The sequence below is a fragment of the Mytilus edulis genome, chromosome 3, assembly GCF_963676685.1.
Source record: "Mytilus edulis chromosome 3, xbMytEdul2.2, whole genome shotgun sequence".
Lineage (NCBI taxonomy): Eukaryota > Metazoa > Mollusca > Bivalvia > Mytilida > Mytilidae > Mytilus > Mytilus edulis.
Window position 1 is genome coordinate 26,691,715 of NC_092346.1, and position 12,448 is coordinate 26,704,162.

Consider the following 12,448-nt stretch of genomic DNA (forward strand, 5'->3'; position numbering starts at 1 on the left):
CTATCTATAGTGAGGAGGTTTTAGCACTTGTGACTTTTAATTTAAGATCCGAAACTTTTTGGCATTTATAAGATGAGGAAATATTTCTCGTCTCCACCTGGTACAAAACATCTAACTCTTCCCTAAAATTTAAATATGATATAATTGGTAAATTATTGACGACATATTTTCAAAGATATATAACATGTTTTCTAACTATAAATAAATTTGTCAACTTATTCCAAGAAGATCTATAAAAAACCAAACTTATCGATGTAAAGAATATTCACGATGCGGAATGTAATATTTTATGTTTACGGGCTTTGAAAAGGTGCAAATATCATGGATAGTCCGTTTTATCTCCCGTTTCGTAGCACAAATATGCGAGAGAAAAAAATCCATGTATTGTTATTTTTCTGAATTACAGTCCTTTAGTGTAAAAAAAAGATTATACGTGAAGTTCACAAGAACTGATTTGATTTAAGTTTCACGACGTGACACTCACACTTACGATTTTTCACTTGAATTTTCAAAATATTGAAACAGCACCTTTTTGTTTAGATAGTTAAAATTTAAATCATACAAAATACCATTTGACAGATTTTCCCAATCTGTTTAATTTATTTCAATATAAAGCACAAAAAAGTTAATTTTTTAGCAGCATATTTTAAGTTCTTAATGATTTTAAAGCACATAACTTTCAACCAGACACCATTATATAATGCAGTTTTACCTAATTTCCAAATTAGTTTCTTTAAGACGATTTGCAGATAGGCGGTGAAATTTTTCCCTCAGTCTTTGCTTTATATTTTTGCCATCATTTTGTAGGTAGAACTCTCTTGTCGATTGTTGCATATGGTTTAAATTTTCCTTCATCTCGCCCATGATAGAATCAAAGTCCCTGGATGGGCAATATAAGACCTTAAAAGGAGAAGTGTCTCATTCCTACTGAAGCGACTGCTCCCCCTTTTATCTGGAAAAATATAAATATGAAGCTTGATTAAAGATGATAACACATAGACATAGGACGAGTTGTCGAGACGACACGTGTCTAATCTACAGTTTGTGCATGTGTGTGTGTGTGTGTGTGTGTGTGTGTGTGTGTGTGTGTGTGTGTGTGTGTGTGTGTGTGTGTGTGTGTGTGTGTGTGTGTGTGTGTGTGTGTGTTAGCCAGCGAGAGAGTTTGTTTATTTTTTGCTTCTTTTAACAGACACGTGACAACCACCCCCACCTTAAGTGTTGATTTTTAACATCTCCGTAACCATATCGTGTGCACGTAACGTTGAGCCATATATAATATAGAACAAGTCTAAGTCACAACGCCCGATTTTCCATATATATTTATGAGTTATTCACACATATATTTAAAAAAAAGTTTAATAAAAAAAAACAAAAAAAAAAACAGATACATGTATCGGACAATTTTCTTATCTTTGAGTATGACTTTTAATCAACAATAGTACTGTAAATCAGAAATTATTGCGTGCATTTAAATTTGGCAATGTTGAGCCAGCAAAATTTTAAAATGCAAGTTGAATGATTGCACTTACAACCCTGGTGCATTTTTCGCAATAAATAGATTTCTGAATGTAATGTATAGAATATTAAAAAACCTACCTTTAGCTTTTTCTTGATCCATGATGTCCCATAAGAACTTTTTATTCACAGTGAAAGCAAATAAAAAAAAACTAATATATAGACGAAAAATTACCGTTCGTGAAATTCGTGCTTGAAAACATAAATAAATTTACTGTCAACCAATTCGGTGTACCGTAAATATTCAGTAAAACATATATTTGCTGTTAGCATTGTCAATGTATAGATTTTAACTATTTATTGATGCATCAATGGAGATACTGGCAATGCCATGGCTAAAAAACAGACAAACAGACAAGCAATAATACACCATACACGAGAGAGAAAACTTCAGACTGAGAAACTTGAACCTGACATAAAAAGGGGGATGATCTAAGGCATGTCCTGTTTTTAGAAGGGGTATTACAATCTTCTAAACGGTTCAAATGGGGTTCTCGAATTTAAATTAATTTGACTTTTATTATCCCTCCCCCGCGACTATACCAGTAATTGGCGTTTTTAAATTTCGTTTCAGATTTCTAGAGAAATCCTGTTTATGCTTTTGTATGTTTTGTTTGACGTTTCGCCTGACTTATATAATAGAACAGAGGAACTTAATAATCAGCTGATGATGCTTTTATTTGTTGTTCTCGATTCCTATCCCTCCTCTATTATGAGGTCGAGATTTATTTTATTTATGGACGACGATGTTGATGAACATCTTGGAAGAGACATTTTTACGCAATTGTCACAAAGACGACTCCAGTTTTATGACGCAACTGGTGAAACACCAGAAACCTTTTTGGTTTTATTCCATAACTTTGACAATCTTTTATACCAAGCACCAAGAGCTCGCGGGATTCACTGAAGACTTAATCGACGCAACATGCTTTTATTGACCCTTATTTGGTTAAAATGTTACCCGACATATAACATTCTGTCCATTATGTTTGACATTTTACCGAGACAAGTTTCAAGAATTGTAAATGAAGTGTGGCCAGTACTGTATGCAATGCTCTGCAGTAACATAATATGGCAAATTCGACGCCAGTGGCGACATAAACGTGGGAAATGGAACAAACTAAAGGAAGCAGTTGGTTGTATAGATGGCACATCGCATGCAATTATAAGACCTTCTAATGAACCCCAAAGGATGTACTATAGTGGAAATAGAGGTTTTCACAGTATACATACACAAGTCATTATTAAAAAACAACAAAACTATTGTGCATGTTGAATCAGGATTCTTAGGGCACAATAATGATGCAAACACCTTTGAAATGATGACACCCATCGGCGATAGGCGCACCCTTGATATTCCAAGAAATTGCTATATTCTAGGCGATTGCATATACCCTTCACGCCATCCTATCTTTACACTATTTACGCTAGCACAATTACGCCGGATGCCAAGGAATCAGCGTAACGTACAGAAAAAGATTAACAAAACAATTAGGAAATATAGAGTTTTTGTGGAACATGTAATCAGACTTTTAAAGATATTCCGTATAGTTGCAACAGTTTATAGACATGATAGGGGTGAATACGGTAAAATCGTTTGTTTGTGTGCTAATTTGTGCTCACGTAGAACCAAACTGTTATTTGACAAATAGAGTGATACTCAGTACGTGTTTTTTAAATGTATTTATATAACATATGAAGACAACTCGTGTTTCTATTACCTTTTATGATAAAGTCGCAAATGAACAATATTCAAAGTTCCTTACATGTATATTATTAGTACATTTGATTTGTTTTTGTGTTTATGCATGTAAGATCTTCATATATTTTTTAAATATATTATTAAAAGTTTTTGTACGATATTCGTGAATCTGCCCTCCATTGGCTCCTTTTTAAGGTCATGTTGTAAAAGTAGTTGATAGGCCCCCTTATTTTTTTTTAAACACCACTATCGCAAATATTGAAAGTGAATGTTTGATTGTTTGTAACAGATTTCAACTAGTAAAAAAAAAGTAAAAAAATAATATTCTTAAGCTCGGGATCACATAATATTTTTTGCTATATCTGCAGATGCGGATACGTCAACGTATACGATACGGTCGATACGTTTGTAAATGACCGACTTCTATTTGTTGTGAATTGTGTATACATACGTCATTGTTTACAATTTCACACCTCTGTTTAAATAGTAAAAAACAAATCTGAGTTTCAGAATTTGTATATTTGATATTGAAAAAAAAGACAAATATAAACATATTTGATTGTGTCACTTATATGTTTATTTACATTTATGCATATAAAGTTTTAAATATTTATGTCCTTTAACTTAGATGATTATATAAACAGGTTTATTGAAATTAGTTAATTTCTGAAACAGCTTTGCGCGTCAGATCCTCTGATGTCATAGGTGTTTTCAGATTGATTTTTGTTCTTTGCTATACTTGTGTTTTCATTGGCAAATCAGAATAAAATCAATATACCAAATTTTCTGAAATTGTGATTGTATGTAAAAGTGTTTGTGATCTAAAAAAAAAATTGTTTGTGGTGTTGTGTTTTTGTGCTTGTGTTTAAAAAAAAAAGAGCTTATTGTTTGTGATAGTGCTTCTGTCTGTATTGTAATAGCCTATGCGTACATATTACTTTTGTTATTCATCCTGACATTATTCAAGACACAAGTAGTAATATACATAGATTTTTTTATTTTTTTTTATATAAAAAGTTTATTAGATTTTGGCCATTATGTCGCAACCTATCAATATAAACACAGCTTCATTGGAACAACTTAAACAAATATCAGGAATAAGTGACAGAAGAGCACAAAAGATTATTAACAAAAGAGAAGAGAAAGGCTCCCCTCTTATTTTGGAAGACCTAAAACTTATGACGGATATTCCTAATACCATGTGGGATCCACTGATGAATGTAACACAATTGTGTTTCATATCATTAATTATCAAGGAGTATTAATTAGGAAATTTATTAAAAAGGAATTAAACAATTCAATGACAATCATGTACGCTTTGGACACTTAATAACGATCTGTTCAAATATTATAGACATATAACCTGCAGCCAATAAATGACCATGTATACTGTGAAATAACATGTATCCTTCAGGGGTTAATTGCAGTTTGACAATTAACCACAGACAAGAATTATTCACCATCCAGACTAATACGTAACCGGCCATCAGCTATGGGCCGATGTTTATGGACACTAGACTATATAAGATCCAGCTTTGGACTTGGACGAGGAGGAGAGATTGGTACAAGAGATTAGTACCGGAGATTCCGCCAAGGTCTCCCCCTCGTGGGTAGGCTGGAACATATGCGCTTAATATCCGAAATACTCTAACAGGAATGAACAGTTACACTATAAGATCACGTGCCCGTGTGAGATATTGAACATTCGAACAATTCAACTTAAAAGACAGTTTGTAAACATTCGAACATTTGAACTTTAGAATATTTCTTGACTTTGTAATTACATAATAATAAAATATATTTAATCATTATTGACTTCGTCACATGAAGACTTGGGTTATAATATTGGAACCATCCTGAGAAATCCAAGAATGGATCCAAGAAAATGTTACGGGGAAAGCAGAAGAAAATGCCAAAGAAATTAAGAAGATGGCAGCAATGATTGAAAAATTAAAAACTAGTTTTTCAAATGCAGAGAAAGACAAAGCACTAATGAAAGCAGATTATGAACATAGGATTGCAGCTGTAAACCAGGACTTCACAGTTAAGATGAAAAACAGAGAACACGATTACGAACAACAGTATGATAAACTTGCCCAGAGACATAAGGAAGAAATGGAAGAATTGATTAACAAAGTTAACAAAAGAGAGCTGAAATTAAATCAATCTATAGAAGAACGAGACGAACAGATAAAAACAATACAGATGACTATGAAGACGGAGACAGATGATAAAACGAAGTTACAGGAGATGATTGAAAAATGGTCATTACCAAAAGAGAAGGCTAGCATGAAAATAGCCGAAACTAAAGATGAACCTAGTTGGAAAACCAAAACCAATACACACACAGGACAAGGCAGTAAACGACAAGTAGGTCCATTGCCACCTAAGATGAGCACATATGATGGTAGGAGTGACTGGCGACCGTACCTTGTTCAATTCAATCATATTGCCAATAGATATAACTGAACGAATCAAGACAGACTGGACAAGCTTATTGAATGTTTGAGAGACAGAGCACTAAAAATTTTTACCACAATGCCAAAGTCAGTCCAGGAAGGATACCAAGCTGTTTGTAAAAAGATGGAAGACAGATTTGGAAGAAAGGACTTACCTCATGTTACAAGGAGACAACTGCAAGACCTTCGTCAATTGCCAGAGGAACCTCTTGATGAGTATGCAGAGAGAACACAGGATCTTGCAACTGATGGGTTTCCAGGAACACCTGATGATTTTATTCAGATAGTTGCCACTGATGCTTTTCTGAAAGGATGCATGGACAAAAAGGCAGCTTTAACAGCAATGGATAAGGATCCTGATAGTTTGGACAAAGCGCTTAAGTATGTGAAGAGTGCTATTACCAATCAGAAAGTTATTTTAGGAAATAAAAAACCTGAGGTTAAAAGGGTGACCTTCCACGAAACAGAAACAGACGTGTATGACTCACATGGGGATCATGAATCTATAACAAGTGTAAGAGCTTTGTACAGAAAAGGAGGAAGTGATACTGATGTAATTAGCAGATTTGAGTCAAGACTTAAAAAGACAGAAGAAGATGTTCAGGACACAAAGTCAAGCATCAAACAGATACTGGACATTTTGAAAAGAGGTAATTCAACCAATAGATTCGGACAATCACAAAGATTATCCAGTCCAGGAAGAAGTCCTATTAGAGATAATAAATGCTTTAAATGTGGTGAAGAAGGACATTTTATTGCACAATATGAAAAACCAAAGAGTTGATCGCCACAAAGATATGGAAACAGGTCAAGGTCACCATCACCAAATGTAAACAGGGAGTCTTTAAACTCCAACGGGTTGAAGCAGTAGGCCGACCTTCAACCCATCCAGGTGATACTGGAAGGCCACCAACTCTCTCTTCAGACAAACAAACTGAAGTCAATTTATATAAGACAAATATCCCAGACTCAGACGCCAAAACATTATATATTCCTGTAGTGGTGAACAGTAAGAAAACTTTTGGAGTAATAGACACAGCAGCGCAGGTGTCGGTTATAAGTAAGACATTTTTTGGCCAGTTAACTTACAAACCCAAATCAAAGGTAACATCGTACTTAAAGGTGCTGGAGCTTGTTCAGAAATAAATGCAGGAATAGCAGAAAATGTAAACTTGGACATAGGCAGTTCCACAGTAAAATGGGATATGGTTGTAGCTGAAATAAAAGATAATCTCATTCTAGGTATAGATTTTCTTGAGAGCCAAAAAGCATTTATTGACTTAACAGACTATTCTATCAAACTTAAAGGTGAAAAGTTCCATCCTTTATGACTTCAAACAGACAGGACCAACAAATGAAAATATACAGAATAAAGATAAAAAAGAACACAGTCATACCACCTGGCTCTAGTAAAGTCGAGTTAGATGAGAAACCGATGAATGATATTGTACTTCAACCAACCAATTTCATGAAGGGCCTTGTTAGTTCCAAATATGCTCTGTATGGGTAAAAAACAAGTTCCTGTAATGCTAAGAAATTCAACAGAGCAATTTGAAACTCTAAAAGAATTTTCAGATTGGTATAGGATTAGAGATTAATGCTGTAATGGAGGAAACAGACAAAAATAGCTTAAAGTTGAATAAAATAGATATTGATCCAAAACAGTCCTTTGGCCTGAACCAGCTAAGAGAGAAGCTACCAACACATTTAAAAGAACTATTCAACCGATCACCCAACAGTCATTGCAGCTAGCCACATTATTACTGAAGTTTTAAGATATTTTCGCTTAGGATGACCTGGATATTGGACTTTTCAATGGAGATATCCAACATAAGATTGATACTGGAAATTCCCATCCTATAAAACAGAAAATGCGAAGAACACCCCTGGGATTTGAGAAAGAAGAAGAGGAACACTTACATCAATTGTTAGATAAAGGAATTATACAACCATCTACTTCGGAATGGGCATCGCCACCAGTCTTAGTAAGGAAGAAAGACGGAAAGCTCAGATACTGCATAGACTTCCGGAAGTTGAATGACGTCACTATAAAAGACGCGTTCCCGATTTCGAATATAGACACTTGTTTAGACACCTTGAAAGGAACCGTTTTCATGTCAACGCTTGATATGGCCTCAGGATATTATCAGGTGAACTTAGACGAAAAAGACAGACACAAGACAGCGTTTGTTACTAAATACGGTCTATTTCAGTATACAAAACTTCCATTTGGTCTATGTAATGGTCCTGCAACATTCAGCAGAGTAATTCAGCTTGTTCTTCAAAGCCTTACCTGGAAAGATTGTCTAGCATATCTTGACATCTGTAGTTTAAGTGAAGTGTTTTCGAGGTTCGAGGTTCCAGAAGTATAACTTAAAGTTAAAACCGAGCAAATGTCAGCTGCTGCAAACACAAGTGAAGTTTTTGGGGATAATAGTAAACTTTAAAAATATTGAAGGACAACTGGCAAGATGGATAGAAGAACTGTCTCAGTATAACATGATTATACAACACAGAGCTGGAAAGAAACACATTAACGCAGATGGATTGTCAAGAATACCTGATGACATTGAAGCATACCGTAACTACAGACCAGATGTCAATTTAGAAGAGTTACCTTGTGGAGGTTGCAAGTTTTGCACAAGGGCACGGCAACAGTGGCAAACATTTGAGGAAGAAGTGGATTTTGTCGTCCCCTTAACCATAAGAAGACTTGTTGACGACGGTTCATATAATACAAATTGGACTCCGTCATACTCTCCAGTAGAACTGCATGAAGAACAAATGAAAGATTCTGATTTAAAAACTTTAAAGAGATGGATCGAGGTTAAATATGAGCCAACTAAAGCAGAACTCAAACTGTGTAGTGAAGTAGTCCGACATTTTTGGTCATTACGACAGCAAATACAGATAAAAGACAATATTTTACTTTACAAATGGGAAGATCCTATTTCGCCAAGACTCCTTTTCATGACACCAAAACAGATGCAAAAGGAACTTTTACATGGTTTTCATGATGTCGTCTCGTCTGGTCACATGGGACAATATAAACATTAGAAAACTGAAACAAATAGCTGTTTGGTTAAACATGACGCAATCATGCAAACTGTATGTGAAATCATGCACTACATGTAATCTTAACAAGAAATCAACACGAACTGCCAGATCGAAGCTAGGGCAATACCATGCTGGTTTCCCAATGGAACGAGTACACATGGACATCTTAGGGCCTCTTCCTGTTACAAAAACAGAAAGTAAATATTTGCTTATGGTAATTGATCAGTATACAAAGTGGTTAGAATGCTTCCCAATTGCAACACAGACAGCTGAAGTTGTGGCAAGAACCCTAGTGGATCATTTCTTTTCTAGATTTGGCTGTCCTATTGAGCTCCACACAGACCAAGGAAAAAACATGGATGGAAATTTAGTAAGACAGCTCTGTGAACTACTACAAATAACCAATATTACGACCAAGAATGCTACAAATGTCTACAGCATCATTTAAGTCATGGCGGATATTTTGTATATAGTACTCATTTTGTACATAGTTATGTATATAGTTTATTGTGATCATTTTGTGACATTCCAACGTTATGGCTACATGTATCTATTTCAATTTACGGACAACTGTATTCCAAATTAGGGATTTATTTTCCTGCATCAAACTTCAAACCGTTTGTACCATTTAGTGTTAAGTGAAAGGAATACCTATAACTCTATTCTACAGAAAGAGTTCATTTCTACGAAAGAGGGAGGAATGTTAAGAATATGGTATTCAGTTATACCAGCAGTTTATTCGGAACTAAATGTACTTGGCTTTATCGTTATGCATTCACACTACGACGTCATACAAAGGAATTCCGGGATTCCCCATGGATTATTGGGCAGTCATATTATAGTTGTTATCCTGATCGGACGTCCCCATTTGATGAGCGGCCTAAAAGATAACCATTGACTCAATCCTAGGATTGTTATATTATAGGTAATATATTGCATACACTATCCCTATAAAATCATTACAGTTGTACGGAACGATTGTAATGTTTACATGTTCACTTGACAGTTGTTATCTGACGGCTTGACCTCATTTTCAGGGTTGAATGGACCGGCAAAGTAAAATGTTTCTGTTTCGGTCTATTTCTCGGATACTATAAGCATTTAGTTAGATATATTTGGTGTATGGAATGTTTATTTGGGGTAATTGTCTATCTTGCAGTAATGATCTGACCTTGATTTTATATTCATGGTTCATTGGTCCATGTTATTTGATTCTTGTTTGGTCTTTTTTTCAGATACTATAAGGAATACGTGAGCTATATTTGTTTGATGGAATGATTGTAAGGTATATATATTTGTCTGGTCGATATTAACTGAACTTGACCTTATTTTCATGGTTAAATGGTCAATGAATGATAAATTTCTCAGAATTGGTTTATTTTTTTTCAGATACGATAGTAAAGGTATATTTTAACTCTATTTTATGTACAAAATAATTATAAGGTGCGCATGTCGTATAAGGTTTTTTACTCAGATTCTTTTTTCAATTGGTTAACTAAGTACGTTGCTTGCAATAATTGCTATATTGCTGTCTGTAGGAGTTTATCTCACCTTGCCACCATGTATTACCAATGTCATTTCAACTGATCGGGTGGAGCTTACGTTTTAATTTGCATAAAGACAGTCTATTTGAAGATGTGTGTGATTAGGATGATTGCCGTTATAATTATTACTGATTTCTAATCACCTATCAGTGTCATCAAAGGAATTTACACAAGAATGACTGGACACTTCATTGATGAGTTTATCCTCTAACACCTATCTATAGATGGACTGGTTTGTTATGAGCGAACCGGTTGAACTCCGCCCAGTCAAGTGAAATAAATCGAGTAATACATTGGACATTAAATCTTTATGGTAATTCAATGTAATGATTGGGGTATAAACTTCAATTATGAACACAAGAACAGACGAGACATTTCAGTGTGTTAACTCTTGTTTGTTCAGTTGTATATGGGAAGTCAATTGGATGTGTATTGTGTGTGATTATATCCTAGACTAGGGAACACGATTTCCATTTTTTGCAATTGAATTTAAACTAGCTTTCAGTATTCAAACCGCGATACTTTGGTTTTTTTAACTAACAGTTTTGTGTCTTTAAATTTCTTTATTTTATGAATATATACATTTTCAACTATTTTTACACCTTTATCTTTTTTTGTGTGTTGTTTCAGCTTTGTCACAGTTTTGTGAATGATTCTCGTTCATAAGTTTTAGTTATTGACCAAGCAAGTTGGTATATACGATTTAATCTGCACGGCTTGGGTGACCCTTATTAATCCAAACGACGTACCGATTTGATTGGCCAATAACTGTTTTAACACATGACGTCATCAATTTACGCGAACGATTTAGAAATATGCGCACAATACTCTGCAACCCACGGCTCCTATAAACGTTTCTTGTAAGATGAAGAAAGGGGAAAATACGTCTTTATGTATTAAAAGGTTTGTAAGTTGTAAATTATTAGGGTTTTTTCTTAGATTAAGGCATTCTTCCTAAATTGTTACTTTTAATTGTTGCGATTTAATGGTATATTTTTTTTTGTATCGTTTCTGCTAAATTTATTCAGCATTTTCATTTTAATTAGTGACGATTAAGACATTGACATATATTGTGTACTTGCAACTCGGTGAATGAAAAATCATAACTGAAAGGGTTGCTGAGTATAGATCAATTGCATTTCTTTCTCTCAATGATACATGTATGCTTAGAGAAAGACAAACCGAGTAAGATGTAAGTACTTAAATTTAGAATGTTGAATAAACAGGAAAAAAAAACGCTTCTCATTCCAATCTTTTACCCCTCCCCTAACCCCCCGATTTTTTTTCTTTACTGTATTAATTTTTGAAGACATGTCCATCTAAACAATGTCTGATTGATCTGCAGGTAACCCCCCTCCCCCTGTTTTGACACCAACTTAAATATGATCCTCTGACATTAAATTCGATCCCAAACTTTATCATGTTTAGCAGAAATTACCAAAAATCGTTATTATCTGTTCTGACTTTTAAACACTGATTTTAGATTTACATTGTACATAAAATATTAAATTCCCTGTTTAGATATTAAAAAAATGAATGAGAAACCTTTCTTTTTTTCTTATTTTGAAAACAACTGCTATGTTTGTACGTTGTTAACTAATCAACTTTTTCGTAACTTCAAGGCAGATGATGGATTTGGTGATTTGGGGTGGGGACGTGTCGTGTTTTAGCATAAAATATATTTATTTTTATAATTTGTTAGAATAACACCCCTTTCAAAATTCAGGAACCGCCCCAAAAGCTAAAAATACATTTGAACTGTGAAGTATATCTGAGGTAGTTAATTCACTCCGTAGCTGTGCATTATTCAGATTATAGCACGGTAAGAGCAAAGAGATTTTACCCATGTTATGTGTTAATCATGTTTAAACAAAGACATTTTATGTTTTTCTGTTTCAAGTCAGGCGTCCGTAATTCAAGGCTTTCATCAATACCCTCCTGTCAAATTTGTTTTCATTGATTGTTAAAATTGAGAATGGAAATGGGGAATGTGTCAAAGAGAGAACAATCCGCCAAAACAACATAAAACAGCCGAATGACACCAATGGGTCTTCAATACAGCTCGAAAATCCCGCACCCAAAGGCGTGCTTCAGCTGGCCCATAAACAAAATATGTTTCAGTTCAGCGATAATCGACGTCATACTTAACTCCAAAATATATAAAAGAAACT

At 34.5% G+C, this 12,448-nt stretch overlaps 1 protein-coding gene and 1 long non-coding RNA gene across 2 annotated transcripts in view; both read right to left on the reverse strand.

Moving 5' to 3' along the window:
* Positions 1–12,448, reverse strand: part of LOC139516107 (dual serine/threonine and tyrosine protein kinase-like) — a 162,217-nt gene that overhangs the window by 111,817 nt on the left and 37,952 nt on the right. The gene's annotated exons all lie outside the window — the stretch shown is intronic.
* Positions 788–1,668, reverse strand: LOC139516117 (uncharacterized). The gene is made up of 2 exons (XR_011662913.1): positions 1,597–1,668; positions 788–952 (listed from the first exon to the last, which is right to left on the reverse strand). It is a non-coding gene; the product is annotated as an uncharacterized lncRNA (long non-coding RNA).